Genomic DNA, 24,994 nt, shown 5'->3' with positions numbered 1-24,994 from the left:
ATCTCACTTAATTACCTCAGCCCCAATCCCATATGTTTTGTCCTTCTGAGACTCATGTTCCTCCCTGTGTTTCTTTTTAGTGGTCACAGAGGACCCTCCATCCCATTTTCATTAACAGGAAAGCTGTTCAGATGATAAGAACATGTAAAGAGCCCTGCTGGATCAGACCAATGTTCCATCCAGTCAAGCAACCTTCTCAAACAGCAGCCAATCAGTTCCTCTGGAGGGGAAACAATAGGGCATAAAGGCTGAGTACTTCCCCTGATGTTGCCTTCTGGCTCTTGAATTCAGAGGTTTAGTGTCTCTGAATGTCTTAGTCACCATGGCTTGGAGCCACTGACAGGTCACAATGACTAAGGGGGATAATTCTGTCCACAAATGTATCTAAAACATTTTCAATCTATCCATGGGCTTTTCCACATTCTCATTTTTCCTCATTACGTTCCTGTTTCTTCAGAGGGAGGTTTCTGTTCTGCGCATGTTTTGCTCCCTATAGTGGTCAAATCAACATAAAACTGGTTTATTTCCAATTTATTTCCCTATGGTTTAAACCTGCAGGGGGGAAACCTAGGAATAAACCTGATTTGTGTTCAATTGACCAGTAGAGGGAGCAATGGAGTAAAAAAGAAAACCCCAAAGAAACAGGAACTTAACAAGTAAAACAAGAATGTGGGAAATCCCCATCTATTGAAAGAAGGCTTGGGCTTCTTACTGACCTTGAAAGGGTTTCAAAAATGGGTGGGAATGAATTAATGTTTAAAATATTTTTAAAATTCGCTGACCATTTATTGGTGATATGGCCCCTCCTGAAATGGACAGTAATTGCCCTGGGAGTGGGTGGGAAGGGGCCTCAGGCGGGTGTGTACACAGCTGTGCTTCCCAACCATATTCTGCATGATCACACCACTTCTGGAGTTTCTGGAAGCTGGAAGAATGTTTCAGGGGTTTCTCAATGGTAAAAAGCTGTGAAAGCCTGATCAAATCCCCCTTGAAAGATTTTATTCCAGTTGCCATCACTACATCCTCTGGCAGCGAATTCCACATTTTAATGAATCCCAAGACCGTTTCCACACTGGAGGCTGCACGCTGGAGTTTGAGACAGCGCAGGTTACCCTGCCTCTTCTTGGCCTGATGCACCCTGTACACCCCAGATTTGTGCTTCCACATGAGAGCCAGGGCAGCAAAGTTCCCAGTGCGGAAATGGTCTCAGGGTAAAGAAATATTTCCTTTTCTCTATCCTGAATCTATTGTCTGTCAGCTTCATTGGATGCTCTCAAGTCCTACTATTTTGGGAGAAGGGGGGAAAAAAAGATCTTTGTCAAGTCTCCCCACGCATATTTTATAAACCTCTATCATGTCCCCCTTAGCTGTCTTAGATTATCCAACTACAGTACAGTCTGCTCAAACCATCTCCCCTGATGACTTTGCTGTATCCGACACTTCTACATTTAACCATGCATGCTATTGCCAAAGAAAAAAGTTGGGGAAAAACTTAGCCTCCCCCCCAAAAAATCACTCAAGAACCCCCAATTCATAAAAATATTTACCTGTGTGGCCTAATCTTAAAAATGGAATGTGTAAATAGGTTAAAATGTTCAAATACTTTTAATGTGGTCGTTGGTTTTTATACTATGTTTTACTGATATTTATGGAAAGCAACTGAGCTCACAAAGGGAGGGGCAGTATAAAAGCCAAATAAATAAATGGGAGAGGAAAGGGAAGGCGACTGTAAGCCGCTTTGAGCCTCCTTTGGGTAGGGAAAAGCGGCATATAAGAACCAACTCTTCTTCTAAATAAATATATGAAAATACATGTAATTTTTACAACGAAAGTCAAAAACACATTAAGACAACTGTTTTTGTATGGAAGGCCATTATTGAAGCCTTAATGTGTTTTTAATTTTCTTTGTAATATTTGAATATTTTAAACTATTTATGCATTGCTTTCATAATCTTAGGCCACACGCTTATCGCATATATATATATTTGATGCTCTTGCCAAAGACCATCAGGATGAATTAGCATTTGAACTACTAATGAATACTTTCTATTCCAGCCACTCTGCATGACATCGTCAACATCCAGCGTCCAGGCAGCAAACGGCTGGCTGCATCCTCCATTTTAAAGCTAGTTGGGGAATTGCATAAAGTGGAATCCCCAAACTAAAGGCGCTTTCCCCCAGCAGACAACCAGCACATTACACGCTAAACAAATGTATGGAGGCAAAGAAGCACTATCTCTGCCTCCAACGTCTAACCCTCGCACCCGCTTCCCTCTCCTTCCAGGGACAGGATTTTTTTTTTTTAAGTGAACAGCCTGGAGCAATGAATAGGCATACAAGCGTGCAGGCAAAGCCAAAAAGGATTTTTTCCCAATGTTGTCACACACACCTCTACAGTTCCCCTCCCCCCAAAAAACTCAGGAACAAGATTAATTTTTAAACGATTTAAGATTTGTGATTCCATAAGTGGTGGTGTTATAAAAAGCATGATGCATCTATGATTAGATACATAAGTGTTCCAACAGAGAACTATTAATTTTTAAAAAATGGGCGGGCATTGCAGGACCTTTAAAAAAGAGAAAGGGTATTGGATGCCTGGCTTGATTGACAGGTGAAAGAGAGTCACATATAAACCATGTTGCTCTCTTCTGCCATTTCCAGCAACACTTGCAGAGTGTAAGAAGTGCAAAAAGGCAGCAGACGGAAGCAAGATGGCAAGAAGGTGAGGAATGGCCAGAGGTGCGATAATATTTAGCACTACGCCATTACACTGGCATATCGCTATTTTTTTCAATGTGTGGAAGTACACTCATTTTTCATCCATGCTTTTGGATTCTATGTCTCGAGATCAGGCTTTCTCAACCAGCATTTCATGAAACCCTGGGGTTTCCTGACAGCCCTGGAAGAGTTTCCTGAACTGGTGGGAGTTAATTAATTTTAATAGTTTTTTTTTTAATGGTAAGCTTTTATCAGATGATACGACCACATATAGCCATGTTGACCTGCCCCCTTCCAAAATGGCCCATGATGGCCCTGAAGGGCATGGGGAGGGAAGGGGCCCCAGGTGAGCGTGTACCCAGCTATGCTTTCCAACCACATTCTACACAATCACACAACTTCTGGGGTTTCTCAAAGTGTGAGGATTATTTCCAGGGTTTCTCAATGGTAAAAAAGTAGAGAAAGGCTGCTCTAGCCATTTGATTCTCACAGAATCAAATTTTGGGATAGATCAAATATGCCCCTGTAGAGAAGCTGGTGCTAGGGAACTATTTACCCCCAAAATGTGTTGACTTGTAATCTGAGATTTCTGAAACAGGTGTGCAGCTAACAGTACAGCAGTTCCTTGAGGCAGGAAGAAAGAGGAGGAATTTTAAAGCATAAGAATATTTGTGATGCTCTGGAACACTAAGGCACTCAGAGTGCTTATGATGAACAGTGGGGGGCTGCTTGCAGAATGATAGAGAGAGAGATTGCTTGTGATTTCTCCCTCACAAAGGCAAATCGGCTTCATTCCAGCTCTGATGTCCCCTTTCAGCATACCAATTTCTGATTGCCTCCCACAGGAAAATAGGGTTGGTTGTTTTCTTTTTTACAAAAATTAAAGTGTGTTGTTCTTTTAGTTCTTAAATACCAAATGACTAAAAGCCAGAAGGATCACATACAGCTGTCAGCAAATTTGTCAAGCCTGAAATTAAATAGTGACACAAAGAATCATAGGGGGAAGGTTTCTTTTCTTTTCTTTTTTAAATGTAGGGCTATTGTTCTGTTTACTGACACACAACAGGTACACAGAGGCAGTATCTAGACAACAAAGTACATGAGCATATTATCTAGCATGTGCAGAATGGTTCCTGGTTTTTGTCAGGTCTCAGAAGCTAAGCAGGGCTGGCCCTGATCAGTATTTGGATGGGAGACCACCAAGGAAGACAAAGGTCACTAAACAGAGGCAACCCCCTCTGGATGTCTCTTGCCTTCAAAACCATACAAGGTCACCACAAGTCAGCTGTGACTTGATGGCAAAAAAATCGTCCATCAGGTTCAGTGTTTTCTTTGAACACCAAGCCTCTCTGGGAGAAGAGCTCTGTCATAACACAGTCCTCAATTTTATGATTTGCTACATCTATGAAGAAGAGGGGGATTAAGGGGGAAAGTTGAGGCATGTTCTTTTCCATTGGCTTCTGGTAGTGATACTGTTGATGAAGATTATATCACAAATGTTCTCTAAATGCATAGACTGACCTTAATCTTAAATATGTGGTAGTGGTGTTGGATTTGTGTGCTGAACTTATCTATCTACTTATTTAATTGTCGACCTATTGTCCATCGTGCAGCGTTATGTCACATCAGGGCCATCTGGCCCTCCTTCCTCCCTCTAGTGGTAGGGTTGGGGGTGAGATTTATTTTGCCATATTTTCATCTTGTTGGGATTGTAATGGAATTTTTATGTCCTTTTAATGGGCTTTTTAACTTGGTTTTATGGACTTATGTAACCCGCCACGAGCCGGCTTCAGCAGTGGCGGGGAATAAATATAATAACAACAACAACAAAAACAACAACAACTTCTCCCATCACAATCGACTCAATAGGCAGCCTTTGTCAAAATTTTACCCAATGAAATAGGAATTTCCCATGGTTGTTATCAGGGGGAAAGTAATAAACATTTATGAATACTTCTCATATTAAAGGTGCTATATAACCATGGGCTCACCAAGATTTGGACACAACTGGATGGCTGATGACAACAACAACAACTGGGCAAACAAGATTGCTTTCTTTATGGGTATTGTTGCTCTGTAAATCATTCTAGGTTTTTCCACCAAATATGCAGGTATCAGATCAGATGCATTTATTTCGGTCAGTGACCAGTACAAAATGCAAAACAGTAAAACACAATATAAGATTGGTTAAAAGTTCCAAAATACTTCAAGTGTTCAATACATCCATCTTAACCCTTGTAAATATTTAGCCAGGCACTTCTACATTTCATTGCTAATCTTACATATTTGGCAATAATATAGGATAAATTCTTATTTTTATCTGAAAGGAGTTCCTTTAATTTGGCTTGTCTTGAAGTAGCCCTTAAGTCAGTGATGATAGAATACAACAATTCCTGATGCAATTGGTTGTAAATGCAGCAATCAAAAAATATTTTTATTTTATCTGAAATATTTTAGTTATATTTTTATTCAAAAGGAGTTCCTTTAATTTGGCTTGTCCTGAAATAGCTCTTAAGTCAGTGAAGATGGAATACAGTAATTCCTGATACAATTGGATGTAAATACAGCAATCAAAAATCACATGTTCGGTGTTCTCTATGTTACGATCCTGGCATATGCTAGTTTGTTCCTGGGGTGGAAGCTTCTTATATTTTCCCTCTACCCATGCTGAAGGGAGAGCATCATAGCGCAATAATGTAAATGCCCTTCTAAATTCAGAGTTGTCAATATTAGAAAGATAGGGCATAAAAGATAATCTATAGATAAGAACGGTATCATATAATGGATTGTTGATTCTATTTAAATCATGCTGTATTTCCACATCCTATATTCTTTCCTTTACCAGTTCTTTGGCATGGTCAAAACTCAAAGAGAGCAGAAATTGTTGGGATAGACCATAAAATCCTAACTTCTTGTTAATGGCCCGTACCCATGGAGCAGTAGAAGAGTCAAGCAATATTAAATAGGCTAGACCCCTGGGAAAGAAGATCGGCCTTAGCCAACACAATATTGCAGCTGACCATAAACTTGCCTCGATCAGGGTCAAACCTGACTCCACACGCAGTGCACCATTAGAGACAAGTGTGGGGAGCTGCAGAAGAGTTCTCAAAAATTTGGTTTGCACTCTCTCCAAGCCAGTGGTGGTCCATGAGGGTTTCATCATCAACCATTTTTTAAACAACCGTGCACATTCTTGTTTATAGTTGAAAAGTATTAAGTAGGCAGGTAAGCTGACCTTCCATTTCTCTTCAGCCTTGGACGTTTTTCTAATTAACCATGAGGTGCTCTGTGAAACTTCATCCCATTGTGATACTTTTTTTTTTTGAGGGGAGGCAGAAAGCTAGTAGCCATGCTTCTGCTAATATCCAGGGCCATTTCGCACGGCTTCAAAATAGCACAATGGTTGCTAATTGGAAACGCTACTAATTTGCCATAACCCACGACGTCGTAGACAATCTGCAACAATCCTGAAACCGACCCGCAAAAAGCGCTTCGTTGTGGCGCTTTCAGGGGAATCCAGAAAAGTGGATTCACCCTCCGGATAGCGATACACTCCTGCAACCAATCTGCAACAGTAGCGCTAAAGACCTGTGCGTTACCATTGTTGCTGGTTCTTCAAAGTCCCTCCCCCTGGCTCTCTCCTCCAAACTTCCGGCGAAGCGATCGCCATTTTTTTTTCTCCGAGCGAGCGGGGATAAACGCACCGGCGAGCCTCTTTCTGTTTAGAGGCTTCCCTGGATTCAGTCCTTCACCTTTAGTCACTAAGTACAAACCACTTAAAAGCCCGTTTGCTGAAATAAAGTCCCTTTATTTTTTACACATAAATTCAGCCGAAAATCGGGCCCGTGAGAAGGGGGGGGGGAATTTTTTTTTATCACTCGAGGCAGCGTGCAAACGATCATACAATCAAACGACAGCTCACATTAGGCAGCTGGATGGGTCTCTCCGTAGCAACGAATCTACCTAGAATCTACCTAGATTCGTTGCTATGGGTCTGTTTTTTTTTTTTTAAAAACCTTTCTTAAAGGGAAAGGGGCTGTTTGGGAGCATGCTAACGGCTGCCCATTGGCTGCTTGACGGCCAGGGGCGGGACGAGCTTGGCAATAGCGCTTCCTTTCTAGCGATTTCTGCCGAGACCGGAAGCCTGTGGGAAACGCTAAAAAACGCAACTGATTCCACTACAAAGGCAGGTATGCATAACGACGAATTCCACTATTTTAAATGGCGATTTTTCATTCCGCAAACAATTTGCAACAAAGATCCCCGTGCGAAAAGGCCCCCAAAATAACTTCAGCAAAAAAAAAAAAAGATACCTCCAAATATTTGGTTCTCAGTTTAAACACAAGCTTTCATTAGCACCTTTGAACATGAAGATCCCGGATACTTTATTGTCTGTGATGTAATTACAAGAGGTCTTAGAAAGGTGAGGATGTCCTACATAATTTTTAATTGTTTGCCTGAGCCATCTCAGGGGACCTTAAGAGGGACTGGAAGGTGGCACAGAAATTAACTAAATGAAAACACATTAACGATGGAGCTCTGTACCTTGACATAGGTTACAGAACGTTTGACCAGAAGGTGCAAAGTTCAAATCAGATTCTCAAATGAGTTAAAATTAGAAGGTAAACGCCATGAATGATAGCTCTCTGAGCCAATGTTTCTTGCCCTCAACATGATCTTGGGTGAAAGGCTGTAGGATTTTTGGCAAACTCAAGACTCAATAATACTCAGAAATTGCATATATTGGAGGAGGGAGTTTGGTGGGGGAGCAATGGGACACTGCAGTTCTGGAGGCCTCACTTCAAGAAGGACGTAGATAAAATTGAAAGGGTACAGAGGAGAGCGAAGAAGATGATCTGGGGCCAAGGGACCAAGCCCTATGAAGATAGGTTGAGGGACTTGGGAATGTTCAGCCTGGAGAAAAGGAGGTTGAGAAGGGACATGATAGCCCTCTTTAAGTATTTGAAAGGTTGTCACTTGAAGGAGGGCAGGATGCTGTTTCTGTTGGCTGCAGAGGAAAGGACATGCACTAATGGGTTTAAACTACAAGTACAACGATATAGGCTAGATATCAGGAAAAAAATTTAACAGTCAGAGTAGTTCAGCAGTGGAATAGGCTGCCTAAGGAGGTGGTGAGCTCCCCCTCACTGGCAGTCTTCAAGCAAAGGTTGGATACACACTTTTCTTGGATGCTTTAGGATGCTTTGGGCTGATCCTGCGTTGAGCAGGGGGTTGGACTAGATGGCCTGTATGGCCCCTTCCAACTCTATGGTTCTGTGATTCTATGACACACATTCAGTTCCCACATTTGATTATTCCTTTATTATCTGTATGACAATTTAAATATCTTACCAAATATTCTGTTCCAATGCTCAGGAAAGGAAAGAACAGAGAATCTCTTTTCCCCCTCACCATTGGAAACAACGGAGGTTGGATTGGGGGCACCTTCTTTGAGGGCCCATAGTATTGAATCCTCTGGTCCAATCTTTTTGAAACTTGGGGGCTCCTGCAGCTAAGTTGCAAACTTGGTGCCTCTACTTCAAACCCCTATCCCTCAGCCCATGTGATAGATGTAAAGGGAAAATTTCCCATTGACCTTAATGCCACCCAATTGATCTGGGTGATTCGAATTCAGCTGATTTAGGTGATTTGGATTAAGACTGAATCAATTTGCGTTGAATCCGAAAAGTACCGATTTTTTATTTGGTGTACATGCCTAATTATATACTGCCCTATAGGTATCTGGCCTGAAACTTTTATCAGATAAAATGTTACTGGTGATCCATAAGTCCAAAACAGACCAAACAGGTAAGGAGAATCACATGGTTCTTAGGACTGCCATGGCTCCACAGCTTTCGCTGGAATGCCACTTATAGCAGGGGTAGTCAACCTGTGGTCCTCCAGATGTCCATGGACTACAATTCCCATGACCCTCTGCCAGCATTTGCTGGCAGAGGGTCATGGGAATTGTAGTCCATGGACATCTGGAGGACCACAGGTTGACTACCCCTGACTCAGAGAGTTCATGTGAATGCTGGACAATGGTCCATTGTCCGTTTCAACACAGAGTTGGGTAAACTTTAACTCAGCTTCAGTTCTGGGTGGTTATGTGGTGGATTTTGACAGAGGGTGGAGGTTGCCAGCAGAAGTATGGAACCCATTCATTCAGGACTGGTGTAGCCTTGATGGCTGCAAGGCTGGAGATGTTTTGATGTGTAACCCAGTGAACTGACATGTAGTGACTGGTGGTTTTAGAATCATAGAGTTGGAAGGGGCCATACAGGCCATCTAGTCCAACCCCCTGCTCAACGCAGGATCAGCCCTAAACATCCTAAAGCATCCAAGAAAAGTGTGTATCCAACCTTTGCTTGAAGACTGCCAGTGAGGGGGAGTTCACCACCTCCTTAGGCAGCCTATTCCACTGCTGAACTACTCTGACTGTGACAAATTTTTTTCCTGATATCTAGCCTATATCGTTGTACTTGAAGTTTAAACCCATTACTGCGTGTCCTCTCCTCTGCAGCCAACAGAAACAGCATCCTGCCCTCCTCCAAGTGACAGCCTTTCAAATACTTAAAGAGGGCTATCATGTCCCCTCTCAACCTCCTTTTCTCCAGGCTGAACATTCCCAAGTCCCTCAACCTATCTTCATAGGCCTTGGTCCCTTGGCCCCAGATCATCTTCATCGCCATGCCAGGAATGAAGCATGATCTTTGCAGGGCTGAGGTGCCCTTGTATTCATTGCCTCCCAGAGACCCTTGCTACCAAAAGACCCGTCCTCCACCCTGGCTCTTCCATGTCTAACAGATACACCAGCAAACCCCTTCATTGGAAAAAAGAATAAAGGCAGAAAGCCACTGTGTTATGTCTAAAAAGAAGATCGACAACTTTCAAGTGAAGTGTCTCTTTTGATAAATAATTTCCTTGCAAATGAATAGTTGTTTTGTTCAGATATGCAGTAAAAGCTGGATTTTAACAGAGAATCACCCCTCCCCCCCCCCAAAAAAAGTTTGCTTTTCTGAAAGCTTTGGGAGGCAAGCAATTTAATGCATACACACACATTATTGTTTCCTCAGCTACAGTAACCATCCTCATGGTTATGTATTATTTATGTCAATAGAACAGTAAAGTGTTTTTTCCCCCAGACTAATGTACCCAAAGCTTTTGGTTAAATTTACATCTGTTTCCCTCTTGATTTCTTTGATCTCATTTGTCTTTTTTTGTATTTGTTGTAAATGTGTTTCAGACAAGTAGAGACCAAAACTGTCAAGCTAGCCTAAGTGTAATAATAAAAAAATGAAACAGGCTTTTCAAAATGGCAGAATTCATCCTCGTCTAGGGCCCAGGAGACAACAGTTCAAAAGAAAGGGGAAATAACTTTGGGGGAGGCTGTTGAATTTTCTCATCCCTGCTGGCTTGATTTGGAAATTCCCATGTTGATTTGGCTTCATGGTGTGAAATTCACGTTGTTTTCCGTTTCCTCGTGACTGTTTGTTTCCTGTCCCAAAATTGTAATGTTTCCTGTTTATTTTTGCCTCCATTCCTCATGACAGAATGACACATTCAGTGGGGAACTAGGGGGGAGGGGCTGAAACACAGAACCGACAGATGGGAAAGGGGTTTTAATACTTTACCTGCCGCCGGCACTTCCTCCAAGAACCAGGACCGGATTTACATGAAAAGAGGCCCTAGGCTATTCCACTCATTTGGCCCTTTCACCTCCCGTTTTTAAATTTGTTAATTACATGAGAGATAATAAAATACATCATTACTGTGATATATATCAATATGTTAAATGAAACATGTTGTGATTGGTACTAACCTTTATAAAAAATGTGGAATATAGGCCCCTCTTGATTTTGAGGCCCTAGGCTGAAGCCTAGTTAGCCTATAGGAAAAACCCGGCCCTGCCAAGAACCCATCACATATGTCCCCAATCATGATTCAGGATGTATGTTTGCGGCGACACAGGGAAAGGTTACTGGTGTGAGGGCAGAGTTGTCAGGCCTCCCACTACAGAAGGGGGCCTCCTGCCCTAGATGCCCACCAGAGCTCATCACTGTCATGCGGGCCATGACATCCTTTCTGGAGGAAACTCAGAAGTGATGGTGAGCAGCTCTAGGAATTGCCATAAAAAATCCTTAAAACAGCTTACATTACAGGTTTTCCTGGAATAATCTAACATGGGTTTTCTCAGAAGTTGATATCACTGCATACAGGACATCACCGAACAGCAGTGGGTAACAAGGCTTGTTGGAACTGGCATCATGGCACATGCAGCATATTTCCCATGCCCCTGTTCCCAAGCTCCCTCTGGTCACCAGGCACAGCCTGGCAACTTTGTGAGAGGAAGATATAGTATAGTTCAGGGATAGTCAACCTGTGGTCCTCCAGATGTCCATGGACTACAATTCCCATGAGCCCCAGCCAGCAGATGCTGGCAGGGGCTCATGGGAATTGTAGTCCACGGACATCTGGAGGACCACAGGTTGACTACCCCTAGTATAGATATTTATTTATACAATAGTTATTTATTTGGTGTATTTGTATACCACCTCTCCAGAGATCTCCTTGAAGCAGCTCACAATAAAAGATAAAGCACTGGCGTACAAATTGAATTCAAATTAAAACAATAACTCAGTAAAATTACTTCACTAAAAATAATCCCGCCAGTGATGAAACCATCCCAGTCTACCTTCTGCAGCCAATAAAACTACTAACAAGACAACGGCATCAAAAGAAGGTGCAACACTCATTAAAAGGGGGACATGGGGCAAGATCATGAAAGTAACAAACTAAAAGAGTTAAAACTTTACTTATACAGGGGCATTATAATATCAGCCATTTTATTTTCAATCTCATTCCTAATAATCCCTAACTTAGAGTTAGAATTTTTTACCACTGCAGAACACCTAATTGACACTTTAATTCAGTTATCCCCTACGAACCCAAGATCTTTTTCCTTTCCAGCCTCAGCAAGTTCAGACCCCATTAGCCATTAGAACTTGGAATTTTTTGTCCCAATGTGCATCAGCTAATGCTTACCAACATAGAACTTCATTTGCTACACACTCACCTACTCACCCAGTTTGTGGAGATCCTCTTGAAGTTCTCCACAGTCAGCCTTGGTTTTTACCATCATGAATTATATTGTGCCATCTGCAAACTTGTCCAAGCAATTGAGCTTCTCTGTCATCTTTCATCTTCCTTTAGCAATCTTGTCTGTCCTTTGTCATCTAGAAGCCCAACTGCTTCTCTAGCTGGTTTCCTGCTCTGGTTATATTTGTGAAAATTTTTATGGTTTGTCACGATGCTTTTCATTCCTCAAAATCTCTTTTTGCATGTCTAATTACTGACTTACATTTCTTTTGCCAGAGCCTGGGATCCCTCCTAGGGTCCCTCCTGTTCAATTCATTAGGCTAGCCCTTCCACTTTTTAAAAGAAGACTATTTACTTTTTAAAGCTTTCTTGGCTTGCATTGTTAACCATGCAGGCATTCTTTTAGACTTGGCAGTGTCTTTTCTAACCTGTGGAATGTGTTCTATCTGGTCTTCCATTAGTGTGGTTTTAAATAGTTTCCAAGCATCCTCTAGGGATTTGATGACCCTGTGTTTCCCCTTCAGCTCCTTTTTTTTTTTTTTACTGTTCCCCTAATTGTTTGTAAAGTTCTCCTTTTTAAATTAATATGTTACAGTTTTGGACTATAGAGTAATTTTCCATTGACCTGAATGCTGAACTGAATCAGATCGTGGTCATGGTTCACAATTGGTATAATGATCTCTACATCTCTCATGAGGTCTTGAGACCCTCTAACAACCAAGTCCAAGATCACTACCCCTACGATTGGATCTGTGACCAAATGTTCCAATGCATAGTCATTTTAGTGCCTCATTTCTACAGCATGACTCGAGCATGGTTACCCAGTTGATGTGGGGGTACTTGAAGTCCCAGTACAATAAAATTATCTGCTTTAGACACCTCCCTCATTTCCTTCTCTAACTCAAGATCAGCTTCAAGGGTTTGATCACATTGCTGATAGTAAGCTCCCACTATTAAGTGACTCTGAGGGCTCAGTATTTCTATCCATATCACTCCTACTGGGGAGTTAATTCCCCTGATGTTTTCTAACATTGGATTCTATGCCTTTTTTGATGTACAATGAAACACCTCCCCAGTCCATCCCTTCCTGTCCTGCCTATAAAGCTGGTATCCAAGAATGACTGTATCCCATAGATTTTCAGCATTCTACCATGTTACTGAGACATATAATAATATCTAAATTTTCATTGAACATTAAGCCCTCCAGCTCCCCCATGTTGGCGCTTAGGCTTCTAGCACTCAGATAAAAACACCTAAAATGTGTTTCTGTTTCCAGTAACCATCGCCTCCCTTGGCCTCTTTGTTGCCACATATGGCCCTCAATCACCATCTTACTGTCACTCCCAAATTCTATTATGCGCTTATCAATATTGTCATGTGTTTGTGCAATCATCCCTTTTGGACTGATTTGTCCTGAACTGGAGGCCCTCCAGCTCCTGTCAGCTTTCCCCCTGGAATTAGTTTAAAAGCTGCTATTTTTAAAATATCAATCTCCAGTAACTGGTTCCCTTTGGGTTCATGTGAGGTCCATCTCTTTTGCACAAGCTCAGCTTGTCCCTTAAAGTCCCTCAGGGCATAGTGAATCTATACCCTTCCACCTGGCATCACTTGCATGGAGGAAAACCCCTGATCTGTGTCTGATGCTGCCTCCCAGCACAGATATTCAGAAGTCAGCTTCAAGATCTCTTTGTAGTCACCACTGTTATGAACCCTGATTAATGCCTAGCAAGCCCAGGCCTCGTAAAACTGTAAATCTGTCTGCTAGCTCCATGACTCCCCTGCTTTCCCAGCGGGGCGTTGCTATCTGCTTACCTTATCGAAGTGCTGCTATGACCTTGTAGAGACAGTGGAGACTCAACAGAAATGTAATTGTTGGGATCAAAGCCAAGCCATCTGGCCCGGCTGGGAATTCTTGCACCTTAGGTGCCCTGTGCTCTTCCGCCTAAATACCTAAGTCCCCCTCTCCTATCGACTGTGCCCTATAATAGTCTTGAGGTGTTTATTGTTCCTTTGTAGCTGCCAAGATTTTTGCTTAGGAGATCTTGGCTTTTCTAGCAACTCTGTAGTTTCTGTTTAATAAAGTTCTTCTTGGATTCTCAACTGCCTTTTGAATCTTGGATGTACCTTTATCATGGACTCTACTGGCTGGGCTCAGCCTGATTCCTGACAACCACATCTTTTGCAAACCACATGACGCTGCTTTATACTGAATTGGACCACTGGTCTTTCAAAATCAGTATTGTCATCACTGGCTGGGCATGGCTCTCCAGGGTCTCAGTTGGAGGCCCTTCACTTCACCTACAAAATGATTCTTTTAACTGCAAATATCGTGAATTGAGCCTGGGACCTTCTGTCACTAAGCTATGGCAGGCCCCTAACTCTTCTAAGGCATCCAGCAAAGACCCAAGTTTCAGGTCAAAACGATGTAATTCTACTAACGACCTTGCATCAGATTTTATGGGGCTGAATGAAAATTGCAAGTCTCCCAGGTTTAAAAACAAAAAGACTCTTCCTGCTTCTCGGAAGTCAACATTCTATTAGAGAAATGATCATCTAAAACGGGACTTTATAAAATGGATAAACACCAAAGCATGGCATTTACAAGTGAGCAATCGCTTAAGGTTTTGCTTCCTGTAAATATTCACGCCTTGTGACTGCCATGCCCCCCCCCTTCCCAAACTAAACAGATATTAAATTTACACAGAATGCCTTCCCTTCTCAATGCACAAATGCAGCTTCCGAAGCTGGCGGTTTCAGATACCTGCTCTATAAAGCAGTGAGGCATTTACAAGTGCCCGACATGAGGGATGCTGTTGTGCCCTGAATATTCATTCGTAAATAGCACGGCAATCCATTACTGAAAACCAGGAGAAGCGGCCCCATGCAGGCACAAAGTCCAAAGTAATCTGTCTTTATTACTGTCCACCAAGGACTGTGTGTTGGCAGCGACTACAGCGAGAAAGCATCCAGCAGCTCTTTGGTGTGCATTAATAACGGAGCTCTGAATGTGAGCGATTTTGGAAACTTTGCAGAGCCGTTCCCTCGTAATGCAAAAACGCAACTTACCAAGGATAATAGTGTCAAAGTGGCCCGTGTCCTACCTACCTGCGGGACTGCTTATCTCCTTAAGCTCCCCATAGGACAGGTTCATACTCTGTGGGCATGAATTCGTTGGTGGTCCCAGACCCTCAGGAGCTGCACCTGGCCGCCACCAGGGCCAGGGCTTTTTCGGTCCTGGCCCCCACCTGGTGGAATGAGCTCCCGGATGAGCTGAGGGCCCTGTTGGAGCTCTCTGGGTTCTGCAGGGCCTGCAAGATGGAACTCTTCTGCCAGGCTTTTGGTTGAGGCCGGGCCGAATACTGGGTTAATAAAAGCGGGTCCTCCCCCATCCTTGGTCAAAACTGGGCACATTCCCCCCCCGGGGGCCCACCATTGCTCTGTTTTACATCTACTGAGATACACAACTGGGAAGAGAGGAGTTGAGGAGTCAGGGTCTACATAGGCTAGTTATTGCCGCCATCAATGGCAGAATTGTATTTTGTATTTTTATTGTTATATACTGTTTTATGGCGGGGTTATTGTCTATTTCTATGTTTGTAAACCACCACAAGCCGGCTAGTCCGGGAGTGGCGGTATATAAAACTAATAATAAATTAACCAACAAACATTACATAGTACAATATGGGCCCAGCCACTGCATTCCACAATGGTTTTCATGGGGGGTTATCAAGTATGAACTCCAGAGACTTTTCACATGAATTTGGTTTGCTGAAGGAGACTGGAATGCATCCATGTTCACTTGCAAATGAGTATCTGGGAGCAGGACAGTTATCCCTATTCATTGGACCAGCACATGCATTTGATACTTGGTAGATTTTAAGGCATCGTGTCTTAGTGATAAAGCATCTGCTCTGCATGAAGCAGGTCCCAGGCTCAGTCCCTAGCATCTCCAGTTTAAGGGATCAGGTAGGAGGCCAGAGAAGACAGGGGTGACTTTGATAGACCAGTGGCCTCGGTCAGAAGAAAGACAGTTTCATGCGCTCATGTGATTTCCTGCCACCATCATTCTGAGTGGCGCGCACACAATGAACAAGGGTAAATGCAAACATAGATGGACTTTCTGGCTGAAACCTGGGAAGCACACTGATGCAATTTGAAACTTCACTAGTACTTGCTTGCGAGTTGAACATGGTCTGAGCAAATCTCTTTGTTTAATTGGGCTCATCCATTGTTGTAACTGCTTTTAGAAACCCATTTTCTCCTTAAGCAAGTCATAATGCCCTTGAGATTTGCATAATTCAGTGGCGGCAGCTGAATTGTTCAAGCCAAATATAGAATTTTATGTTTGCGGTGCTTTTTTTTTTTTTTTAGACCAACGAACGTTGCTCTGCCAGACAGAGCTAGCAATCTGAAAGCTCATTTTCTAGAAATTGTGGTGTTCAAGACCAGTTTTCATTTGAACATTTTTAGAACACGTTGAATATTTTCCGCGAGGAGATTAAGGTCCATTTACTTGAAAACATGAAGCTTATGCTGAATTCAGAACACATGAAGAGCCCTGCTGGCTCAGACCAATAGTCCTTCTAGTCCAGCATCCTCTTCCACACAGTGGCCAACCACTTCCTCTGAAGACAGACCACTCATCCTTCAGTGCCAGTATCATCTACTCCAGGGGTAGTCAACCTGTGGTCCTCCAGATGTTCATGGACTTCAATTCCCATGAGCCCCTGGGAATTGTAGTCCATGAACATCTGGAGGACCACAGGTTGACTACCCCTGGTCTACTCAGTCTTGCCTACACTGGCAATGGTCCTCCAGGATTTCAGGCAGAGGTCATCCGTATTTCATCCTACCTGATCCTTTTAACTGGAGATGCCAGGGTTTGAACCAGAGTCCTTCTGGATGCAAAGCAGATGATCTGCCACAGAGCCACAACCCTTCCCCTCCATCATGTAATGGCAGTTCGTAAAAAGAACAGAAGTGGGTAGTGATTCCTGGTGCTTGTCTCCATAATTTGGCACTCAAACAGAGACATCATCTGAATGCAGAAATGGCATTTAATGGTTGATCCTTTGCAGGACAAAAATGTGATTTTTACAAGTCATAATTGGATGGTATTTTGTTTGCATATTTTTCTCTTATATAAAATGACACGCTTCTGATGTCTGGCAAAGCCTGATAGAGTGAAATGAGCTATTTGTTATACCAAATATCTGGAACACAGTAAGCCGCTGACCTTTCTGATGCAGCTGGGCGATGCTCAAGCAGACTTTGACACGTGCCTTCTCCAGCAAATTGGGACAAAGGGAGACGTGTACAAGCATCCAGGTTTTTGAGGACAGTTCCCTTCATTGGATCAACATCTGCAAATTTAATAACAATAACAAATTATTTATAGCCTGCTATTCCCCAGGGGCTCAGGGCAGGCAATAACTTAAAAAAAAAACATATTTCAGAAAAACATAATAACATTTAAAATCCATTATAGATCCCTGAATTAATTCCACAGCCTCCTCTTTCTTATGGCAAGAAGATTGATACGAGTTTAGATTTCAGATACGGTTGTAAATTTAGCTGGTGTTTTGAATAAGGAGGCCAGGATTTCGACACTGTTTTAGGCCTCAACTGCAGGCCCAGCAGAATAGCTCTGTCCTGCAGTCCCTATAGAACACTCATGGACCCCTGATCTCCTCAGGGAGAACGTTCCATCAGGCTGGGGCCAGTGTGACATCTTTGGTGCTGGGAATCTGGAACTGATTTAGTCTAGAATTAATGGCTACTAACCGATGCACAGGCAATTCTCTCCATACCAGTCGAATTCCAGATCAGGCTAAAGGTTCTGGTAATTACCTTTAAGGCCATATACAGTCAGGGCCTAGTGTACCTGAGGGACCGTCTCTCGGCCTATGCCCCTCAAAGAGCCCTACGCTCTACCACTACAAACCATCTAAGGATCCCTGGCCCAAAAGAAGCCCGCTTGGCCTCAACCAGAGCCAGAGCCTTCTTTGTCCTGGCCCCCACCTGGCAGAATGAGCTCCTGGAGGAGAACTGGGCCCTGACGGAACTAAAGCACTTCCACGGGGCCTGCAAAAAGGAGCTCTTCCACCAGGCATATGGTTGAGGCCAAGCGAAATCTTCAATATATACGGGGCCCCTTACCTCCTTCCCAGGAATCCACACCCGTTCTGAACTATGGACCTGTTGAACTGTTATTTGAATAGAATGTTTTCAGTTGCTAGTGTTCTTATTATTGTTGTAGTCCATTCATATGTTATGTAGAGTTAGGTAATTATATATTATACATATAAAGTTCCATGTACTGTTTTTTCCGTCCCATGTGAACTGCCCTGAGCCTCAGGGGAGGGCAGTATACAAATGTGAATGAATGAATGAATGAATGAAAGACGGACAGGTGGACGAACAATCAAACAAACATGGTGGAGGGGGGGCAGGGTTACCAGATCTAGGCTGGGAAACTTCTCGAGATATGGGGGTGGAGCCTGGGGAGAACAGGGACCTCAATGGGATACCTTGCCATAGAATCCACTCTCCAAAGCATCCATTTTCTCCAGGTAAACTGGTCTAAGTAGCCTACAGATGACCTGTAATTCCAGGGGATCCCCAGGTTCCACCTGGAGGCTGGCAGTCCTAGTGACCTCTGTCTCCACTAGAAAACAAATTGGCATCTCTCTACAGCCCCCAAAATATCAAGGGGGCTTTCAGGCATACAAACACTCACGAAAGCTGAAGAAATAGATTGTAGCCCCTTTTCCTGTTAGTTCATCCACTTTCCAAACAATTCTCTTTGTAAAGGATGAGGTTAAATGGGAGGATGACTTCTTGGAGAAAGGAGAAGCTGAATGCAGGGATTGTTCTCAAGCAGCAACATGCCCACCTATAGTCCTGACCTAGCTTGTCCAGGCTAGCTTGATGTCATCAGATCTCAGGGTCGGCCCTGGATAGTATTTGGATGGCTTCAGCAACTCTTGAGGAGCGTTATTGCTGCTCAGCCCCACTGGGTTCCCACAGGGCCTGGAGAGCTGGAAAGAATTCAGACTGAGACCAAGATAGGTTAGAAAAGTAATGTTATGAAAGATGTTTTAAACCACATTGAGAAGGAACCAGAGTGTCAATAACAAATCAGCAGTAAAACCAGAATTCTATCTCGGGTAGATGCATCCCTGGAGCTGATGGATCTAAAGAAATTAACCCAGCTGAAAGAGATTTCTTAATGTGAAGCTTCAGCAGTCAGACCAAAAGTGAAACCACACACACCCCTTGGTCAGACTAAGGGCCCCGGGACTAGAATCACTGGGCAGTTATAGTCTGAGAGGTTCAGCTTCACCAACCACAAAGCTTATTGAAGGGACTGAGAAAGCAATTAAGGTGACCAATTTAGGGTGATTGATATCAGCTGAAAGGGATAAGCCCAGGTGCATAGAGTTGGTACCTGGAGCAGTCAAAAAGTTTTACAGCAGTCTCCCTGAAAGATGCAGGAAGGCCATATCAAAGCTGTTTGATCTCAACAGGGCTGCACGAATGTTAACAAATGTTCCCTGTCTTCACAGAGACCACTAAGGAATTCCAGGATTGCTACACAGAGCCAGCCAATGGCAAATCTCCTCTGTTAGTCCCCTGTCTTGAATATCCTATGCTGCCAGAAGTCAGTTATAGAATCATAGAATCATAAGGTAAAGGTAAAGGTATCCCCTGTGCAAGCACCGAGTCATGTCTGACCCTTGGGGTGACGCCCTCCAGCGTTTTCATGGCAGACTCAATACGGGGTAGTTTGCCAGTGCCTTCCCCAGTCATTACCGTTTACCCCCCAGCAAGCTGGGTACTCATTTTACCGACCTCGGAAGGCTGAGTCAACCTTGAGCCGGCTGCTGGGATCGAACTCCCAACCTCATGGTCAGAGCTTCAGACAGCATTTCTGCCGCTTGATACTCTGCGCCACAAGAGGTTCTTCATAGAATCATATAATTATAGTGTTGGGACCTCATGACTCAAGCATACTTTACACAAGAAACACATTCCTGTTTGTTTGTTTGTTTGTTTGTTTTTAGACTGCCACTCATGGCCCAGCCATCTCATGGGGGTTCACAAATATAAATATAAGTAAAAATTTACAGAAATAAAACCCCGTTATAGTCGAAGTCCTAATGCCTCTGCGGACCCGTTGCTCTGTTGCACCTAACAGTATTGTGGGGCTTGTAGTTTTCATTACATTCTAGCATCAAATTGAGGGACAGAGAAATCTACACTAGAAATCTGCGAACCCCCCAAAAAGGGTGCTCCCATGTCTAATAAATAAGCCCCTACTGCTGCCTACCCATTTCCTTTGCAAAGATAAGGTTTTGCTGTCTGGGAAAGGGACAGTCCTGAGAGAGCCAGCTTGGTGTAGTGGTTAGCAGCGAGTCGGGTTTGATTCCCCGCTCCTCCACATGCAGCCAGCTGAGTGACCTTCGGCTCACCTCTGCAAACTGAGAGCCAGTTTGGTGCTGAGAGCCAGTTTAGTGTAGTGGTTGGGAGTGTGGACTTCTAATCTGGCATGCCGAGTTCGATTCTGTGCTCCCCCACATGCAGCCAGCCGGGTGACCTTGGGCTCGCCATGGCACTGATAAAACTGTTCTGACCGGGCAGTGATATCAGCGCTCTCTCAGCCTCACCCACCTCACAGTTGTGGGGAGAGGAAAGGGAAGGCGAATGTAAGCCGCTTTGAGATTCCTTCGGGTAGAGAAAAGCGGCATATAAGAACCAACTCTTCTTCTTCTTCTTCTTCTTCTTGAATAAATCTGAATCCCACTCAAATCGTCATGTGCATATTCTGAGCCCCACCTGTGTGAAATTGATCAGCATCACTTTTGACAGAGCGAGAAGAAACTGAAGCAAAGTCCCGCTCACCTTCAAAGATTTGATTGGCACTGTTCAAACTAAAGAACAGTCTGTTTTGAACAGTGGGAAGCGAAATCACACAGAGGCAAATGCATGGACAGCTAAATAAGAATATAAGGACATGAAAGAATTCTTCCTGGGTCAGACTAATGGTCCATCTCTCAACCAGCATCCTATTTCCCATAGTGGCTAATCACAGTATGTAGCCCAAAGCCTTCTCCTACTGTAACTCCTTAGCAAGAGGGGTTGAGAAGTGCACTGTCTCGGAATATGGAGGCTCTATTTAACCCCTCATAAGTAGTAGCTATGGACTCATAACTTTTAACTATATGTAAATTTGCGAGTGGCTCCGGATTGGACCGAGCTCTTTTCAAAGCACTTACAACTTTGAGCTACAATTCCTTTGAAATGAAGGAAAGGAACAGTAACACTGAAAGGCCTATGCTTAAAAGTTTGTATCATCCTAGAAATAATATTGAAAATGATAGATTATTAAAATGAAAGGATGCTAATGATTTCAAAGGATAATGGAAAAGAACAAAGAAGACAAAGCAGCTGCTATTATCGGAGAATGATAAAGGGGGAAGGCCTCAAGAGGTTGGGGATGAAAATCAGGAGAAATTGGCAAAGAAATCAGAGGTCAGGTCAGCAGCCTTTCCTAAAAAACAAGAAAAAATGCAAATAGATGCTTAATGCTTTGGGGCTGCACAGAAAGGAAGAGGGCAGAAGGCAGAAGGGGAGGCAGCTCTTAATGTGACTTCACACAATCTAACAGTATTTGATAAATTCAAATGGGTAGCCGAGCTCACGCCCTGAATAAAGCTTTGTTGGTCTTAAAGGTGCTACTGGACTCAGCATTTGATAAGTGGGATCTGCAGAAGTCACATTGAAAAAATTTTAAAAAATCATTATTTGTCTGAAATTTTTGTTTGGATATGTAAGGTCTCCAAAAGTTACCTTCCACCAAGAATAGGCTAATGTTTGGCTGCAAACTTTCTTTTCTTTTCTTTTTTTAAAATACATTTTATATATTCGAGAAAAAAGAGGGAAAAAGAATGATGCAAAGATTAAACTACATGTTAAAGGTAAAGGTAAAGGTATCCCCTGTGCAAGCACCGGGTCATGTCTGACCCTTGGGGTGACGCCCTCTAGCGTTTTCATGGCAGACTCAATACGGGGTGGTTTGCCAGTGCCTTCCCCAGTCATTACCGTTTACCCCCCAGCAAACTGGTTACTCATTTTACCGACCTCGGAAGGAGGGAAGGCTGAGTCAACCTTGAGCCGGCTGCTGGGATCGAACTCCCAACCTCATGGGCAGACAGCTCCAGACAGCATATCGCTGCCTTACCACTCTGCGCCACAAGAGGCTCATAAACTACATGTTACAGAACTATTATTTTGAAATGCGTTAAGGTGCCAATGCCATTCCTCCATACATAAGAATGCAGCTTGTTCCAACAAACAGCTTCCAAAAAACACCCCTAACTCTGATGGTTTGATATCCTCATAATATCACATAAGACATTTTTTTTCAAAATGTCTGTATACAATGTTTACATATCTGTCACATTTTTACTGATCGATATAATCTAAGATTGGACTCCATTCTCTTCAAAGGTCTGATATTGATCTGTTGTATATCAGATATGTCATTTCTGCCATTGTTATATATTTCATCAGTTTATTTGACCTATCCATGAGATCAGGTAGAGTTTCTTTTTACCATCTTGATGAATAGAAGATCCTGGCAGCTGTTATATACTTAACTAGCTCCCTGTACTTTGTAATATTATTTGGTACCAGGTTTAATACCATTCATTCTGGATCTAATACAAATCTAATTTTCAGTATCTTTTGCATCGCAACATGAAACATAATCCTTGCTTTCTGACAGGCCTATTACATATGACAAAATGATGCATTTATGCCCTAGCATTTCCAACATTTCTCATTATAACCCTTAGTAGCTCTTGCTCTATCTCTAGGAGCAATATACTGTCTTAAAGACATTTTATACCAGTTTTCTTTTAACATTAGACATTCGGTAAATTTGTGCTTGTTTACCCATGATGCCTCCTATTGATCCATGCTTATATTCTCACCGAGATTCTGAGCCCATTTTGTCATGCAGAACTTGATTTGTTTCGCAATCATATGGTCACAAATCTTCTGAATGGAATTTCCCCTCGGTGGACAAACACAGACAGAGTAGAATGATCATGAGCCAAAGTTTAAAGAGACCACACAAGACTGCCCAAAAACACTTGAGCAATGGGAATCAGGGTGTTTCCAGACATAAAACTCTCTCTTTTTTTAACTTTTGAAAAGCTCATGCTTTAGAAATGGAGCACACTCAAAAAAAAAGAAGAAAAAAATCTTGGCAATCTGGTTTTTCTTATTAGTATGCAGAGTTAAACTCTGCTATTTGAAGGAGAAAAATCCGAGAAAGAAGTTAGGTGCATAGTGCAGAAACAGGATGTAGATTAAAGGGATACCAGTTTCAATTCAGTGAGAATCGAAATTAAGCTGAGAATGCAGAAAGCACCTTGCTCTCATCTCTTCATGCATGTTATTATTATTCTTTTTTCCCCTCCTCTCTGAGACAGTACACCAAATATCTTGTAGGTTTATTTGCATCTTTGAATTGCTTCTGCTTGAAAACTTTCATATTTTCTGAACTTCTTCACTCTCAGAAAGCCAGCTTGGTGTAGTGGTTAAGAGTGCGGTCTTCTAATCTGGTTAGCCAGGTTTGATTCTGCGTTCCCCCACATGCAGTCAGCTGGGTGACCTTGGCCTCACGATAGCACTGATGAAGCTGTTCTGACCGAGCAGTGATATCAGGGCTCTCTCAGCCTCACCCACCCCACAGGGTGTCTGTTGTGGGGAGAGGAAAGGGAAGGCAACTGTAAGCCACTTTGAGGCTCCTTCGGGTAGAGAAAAGTGGCATATAAGAACCAACTCTTCTTCTTCCAACAAGTCTAATTATTTTTCTGTCTTATTTCCACTAATGTTTCTTTATTAAGATTCTCTAATGCTCTTGCTCTAGTTTCTGTATTTTCCTATTAAGCCCATTTATTCTGCTCTTTCCCTTTTCTTCTTTGCAGTGGCTGCTATTAAGATTCCTCTTGTAAAAGCTTTTCCTGCTTCTCAGATTGTGGCTGAAGGCATTCCTCCTGTGTTATTTCTCTTAAAGAATTCTACCAAATCTTTTGTACATGTCTTTAGTACTTCATCTTGTAGTAAAAGGGTATCATTTAATTTCCACCTTCCTCTTGGTTTTTTTCTGATCCAGTGCCAGAGTAACTCTATTGGAGTATAGACTTCAAGTGTCCTTGGTTGGATCTCTGCTATATTTAAGTTCATAACTATGTTTCTAACCAGCACATGCCTATTTTTGAATATATTAGGTGCCTGTTGGGGCATCTAATATAAGTCTCTTGTCTTGCTTCCAGCTTTTTAGCCAGAAATAATGTTGCAGTATTACAGAGCATCATTTTCTCCTCCCTGTTTCCCCTTGTTACTCAACTCAGCTGGAGTGGGGACCAAGAAGAATCAGTGAGAGCCCTCTCACAGGAAGCGGGGTCCCTATCACATGCACAGAAAGTGGAGTGGAGTCTAACCAGAAATTGAGTGTGCAGGCCAGCAAAGAAGCACCCTGCTCCCCTTTATGCCTTACCTCACTGTGATTTATTTCTTTCAGCATTCTTCTTCTGACCCAGCCTTGTATTAGATCCTGTCTGGGAGATGAAAACTTTAAACATCAGAGCTCACTTAAGTAAAGTACAGGACGCAGGAGTGTTTAGACCCTTTCATCAATACATTCCTGTTTTTTATTAAAATAATAGCTCTCCAGGACAACTTTAGATCTAAATGTTGGACTCACAAATGAAAATCTGTACTGTATATGGGTGAAGATCCAGGGTTCAGTGATGTAGCATCTATTTTGAATTCAGGTCTCAAGTTCACTCTCCAGCATCTCCATCTAAAAGAATCAGGTAGTAGACAATGTGAAAGATCTTTGACTTGAGATCCTGGAGAGCCAGTGCTAGTCACAGTATGAAACAAATAACTTAAAAGACAATGAACTGTATCAGTCGAAGGTGTTTTCTTGGGTTCATGTATTATTTACACTTACTGCCTGCTTTATTTGGCTGCCAAACATCTACATCTGTCAGCTGCGCAAGTGATGGTTTCATTTGCCTATAAAATAGGGACCTGTTCTCCTGCATGCCTGAAATTTACTTTAGATGAATGACACAGTGCCTCAAAATTTAATTCCAAT

General features: G+C 42.7%; 1 long non-coding RNA gene across 1 annotated transcript in view; it reads right to left on the bottom strand.

Annotated features, from left to right (window-relative positions):
- LOC143819512 (uncharacterized) overlaps positions 1 to 17,181 on the bottom strand; it is a 31,562-nt gene extending 14,381 nt beyond the window's left edge. Inside the window, exon 1 of the long non-coding RNA XR_013225001.1 lies at positions 17,054 to 17,181. This is a non-coding gene — a long non-coding RNA (uncharacterized LOC143819512). The remainder of the gene's footprint in view (positions 1 to 17,053) is intronic.
- Positions 17,182 to 24,994: the final 7,813 nt, after the last annotated feature.

The sequence above is a fragment of the Paroedura picta genome, chromosome 1 (assembly GCF_049243985.1).
Source record: "Paroedura picta isolate Pp20150507F chromosome 1, Ppicta_v3.0, whole genome shotgun sequence".
NCBI lineage: Eukaryota > Metazoa > Chordata > Lepidosauria > Squamata > Gekkonidae > Paroedura > Paroedura picta.
Note: the sequence above shows the minus strand (reverse complement) of the source record. Positions and strands in the feature narration are given on the sequence as shown.